Consider the following 4,150-nt stretch of genomic DNA (forward strand, 5'->3'; position numbering starts at 1 on the left):
AAGACTATCTCTGCCACTGTCTTTATATCCCCATAAAATAGCCCTTGCCTCCAGGTTGATCAAGTTTCTCACAAAGCATGATTCACACATGTCTGTCTGTCTCCACTTAAACACCCATCGAAAATGTATATGAGCCCTCTTCCTTTTTATAGTATCACTTTAAATTAAAGTCTCTTCCAAATAAGTTTTATTTTAGTTTATTTGTTATGAGAGAGGACAAAGGAGGCAGGAAGTGGGGAGATGGGGAGAGAGAGAGGTATTTTCGACAGGCCCTTGGCCTGCTGTGGTCCTCCTAGCCTCCCAGTCAGTGAGGGCCACAGGATCACGCTTCCAAGTTCCACCCATTTAAGTCGTTCCAGAAACTGAACTCAAACCTCCTATTCAGGCCCAAGCATGCCGTGCAACCCTGCTGCTTGCTTCATCCTAGCTGGGCCCAGACATTTTTTCAATCTTAATTTGCTAGAGGGCACGTGTGCTCACCAGAGACACTGAGAGAGAGAGAGAAGTGAGAAATCACCTCCCAGGGAAATAGCCATACCACAGTCCCTTCTCCATATTTTTCTCTTGAGATTTTGGGCACACACAAGACTGCTGTGTTTCTGAAGCCACCTGGTCTGGGACTCACGCTGCAGAGTTGGCCATGTGAGAGCCAGCCTTCTTTCTTGCACGTCCGCTGCCTGAAGCTTACGAGGCACTACTGTAATACTCACTGAGGGCTTTGTTGAGTTGAACAAATGAATGAGGCTAGCAAAAAGCAAGACATGATTGGAATAGGAAGACAGTGGGGTCTTACGATTTGTAGTCCGTTAAAATGGATTAAATTACCATTTCACGAGTTGTTTTTTGGTCGGTTTTGGACAATTGGCTTAATTTGTAAAAGCCTAAATTTCTTTGTCTGTCAAAGTGGGATTCTAACAGACTACTGTCTGTTTCATGGTACCGGAGGGAGGATTAAATGTGAAAGCCCATTTAAAGTACCTGGAGTACAGTTAGTGCTTAATAAGTGTCACACATTCTATTTATTCTTGTTACCATTGTTGTAAACAGCAATAAAACTATTAGGGAACATAGAAACATGTAAAAATATTATGCGAGACCACAGAGAAAACTTCCAATCCAAAACAAACAAAGCGCACAAATCCTACAAAAATATAGAATCATGATGATTTAAAACTATTCTGGAAAAAAAATAGCTATCCATGTTTGGTGATCTTTATATTAATTAAGATGCATTCAAGAAGACAGAAACCACACTAAACATTTCAACTGAGCTAGTCTATTTTTTTGGAGAGGTTTTTGCCATAGGGCGCGTGCGCTCGCCAGACAGACAGAGACAGACAGAGAGACAGAAAGCGAGAAATCACCACCCTGGGGGGATGGTCACGCCGCAATCCCTTCTCCTCTATTTTCCTCTTGGGATTCTGGATGCGCATGCACACACGCCCAGCATGAGTTTAAGTCGCTGGGTCCGGGACTCGAACCACGGTCGACTACTGCCCGACCCAGGGCCGCCTACATGGGAGTCCAGCGACACATAGCCATTACGCTAACTGCTGGTCCCTTTTTTCTTTCTTTCTTTTTTTTTTTAACCACAACTTTTCTTTAAGATAGTAAGTCTGTTTAATTATCCTTGTAGACCTGATTTTATACTTAGTAGAAATATTACTGGTCATAAAAATATGAAGAGTCAGTGTCATATATGTGTGTGTGTGTGTATACATATATATACATGTATACATATACACACACACACACAATTCTTAGGTTCTCTTTTATAAACAAAATAAGATTTTATTTAAAGTTCATTGTCAGGTAAGCATGAGATTTATAGATGCCACCATCTCTTCTAATATTTCTCTCTGGTTTTGAGTCTCAGACTTGACTTATGCTTAGAAAGCAGAAAACTATGTCATTAAAATGCAGTTATGATCCCCAAAGTGCCACTCTCCTGTTCGTTCTAAAGTGCCGTTTAGTGCTACAATTGCTGACTTTACCTACAAAAACGCATTGTGCTCCTGCCCGCATTGCAAATTCTGAAGAGCAATGGGCTGGGAACACCAAATTCCATTTTACATTAGAATTGTCAGCACAGTTCTGATGGCTGAGTCTCAGAAACTTGACCAAAGGTACTTCGCGGAACAGCTTCGCTGTGAAGCGGGGAGCGGTGTAGCTTAAGAAGACTAATTTTTGGATTGCAAACTCAGCTCATTAAGAGTGGATGGATGCTTCTGTTTGGATAGAGACATAGTTAATGTCATCATTTTTATTTGGACTTTTTAAAGCCTGAAAATGCATTTAAAAGCACATTTTAAAAAGTCATCAGTCACTACATGTATACATATACACACACACACAATTCTTAGGTTCTCTTTTATAAACAAAATAAGATTTTATTTAAAGTTCATTGTCAGGTAAGCATGAGATTTATAGATGCCACCATCTCTTCTAATATTTCTCTCTGGTTTTGAGTCTCAGACTTGACTTATGCTTAGAAAGCAGAAAACTATGTCATTAAAATGCAGTTATGATCCCCAAAGTGCCACTCTCCTGTTCGTTCTAAAGTGCCGTTTAGTGCTACAATTGCTGACTTTACCTACAAAAACGCATTGTGCTCCTGCCCGCATTGCAAATTCTGAAGAGCAATGGGCTGGGAACACCAAATTCCATTTTACATTAGAATTGTCAGCACAGTTCTGATGGCTGAGTCTCAGAAACTTGACCAAAGGTACTTCGCGGAACAGCTTCGCTGTGAAGCGGGGAGCGGTGTAGCTTAAGAAGACTAATTTTTGGATTGCAAACTCAGCTCATTAAGAGTGGATGGATGCTTCTGTTTGGATAGAGACATAGTTAATGTCATCATTTTTATTTGGACTTTTTAAAGCCTGAAAATGCATTTAAAAGCACATTTTAAAAAGTCATCAGTCACAATCTTTGTTTATTATGACTTAGTGTAAATAATTTCATACATCCTTTCCATGCGCCATTAAGTTAACGGTTACTATTATGAGAAAATAAGATAATGGGTTCCAACTGCAACTCATGGTTCAAAAATGGTACAAAATTCTATCAAAGGGTTACGTGTTCTGTGTAGTTTCACATAATAAACAGAGAAAACTAAACCTTGATTTTAATTTTAGTGTAGCAGGTCTTACCAATATCCAGTTATTCTAAGATCAATCAATTTGAATGCTATCAAGATAAGGCAAGAACATTCTGCTGATGTTTATTCTAATTTCTAGAGTTATGTTTTCTAATAAAACTAACTTAGATATCAAAACTCTTTCTTCTAGTTCTGTTAGTTGGGGCTCAATTTTACACAGCATGTTGCTTCCACGATGACTCCATTTTAACACAATGCACTGTCCCACAACATGTATCAAACAATCAATTCATTTTTTATCCCAGCATGCCTAAAATTCTCCCTAAAACGTTTATCTCATGTTTATATCTGTCCAGAAATCATTTCTCTACAAATCATGTTTTTCTTTTTTTAATTTTTTTGTTAGTGCATTTGCCTGAGAAACAGAGACAGAAAGCCGAGAAATCACCCCCCAAGGGATATGGCCATACCACAATACTTTCTCCTCCATTTTCGTTTTGTGATCTTTGGCACACATACACACGCACTGGCATAAGTTTGTTTTTGTTTTTGTTTGTTTGTTGGTTTTTCTCTGTAGGGCGCATGTGCTCACCAGACAGACAGAGAGAGACATAGAGACAGAAAGCGAGAAATCACCCCCCAGGGGGGATGGCCACGCCGCAATCCCTTCTCCTCCATTCTCCTCTTGGGATCTTGGGCACGCACACACATGCGCCAGCCGTAAGTTTTAAGCCACCGGGTCCGAGACGCGAACCACGGTCGACTACATGGGAGTCCAGTGACATAGCCATTACACTAACTGCTGGTTCCCGGCATGAGTTTTAATCCCCTGGGTCTGGGACTGGAACCAAGGTCAACTACATAGAAGTCCAGCAACATAACCATTATACCATCTTCTGGTCCCTTCCTTGTCTATTTTTAACATTAACTTTTTAAACATAATCGTAGACTCACATTCAGTTGTATGAATTAATACAGCAAGATACTGTGTACCTTCCACCGAGTTCTCCCAATGGTAATATCTTGCAAAACTCTAGTACAATATTACAA

Source organism: Tupaia chinensis, unplaced genomic scaffold, assembly GCF_000334495.1.
Source record: "Tupaia chinensis unplaced genomic scaffold, TupChi_1.0 Scaffold144099_1, whole genome shotgun sequence".
Classification (NCBI taxonomy): Eukaryota; Metazoa; Chordata; class Mammalia; order Scandentia; family Tupaiidae; genus Tupaia; species Tupaia belangeri.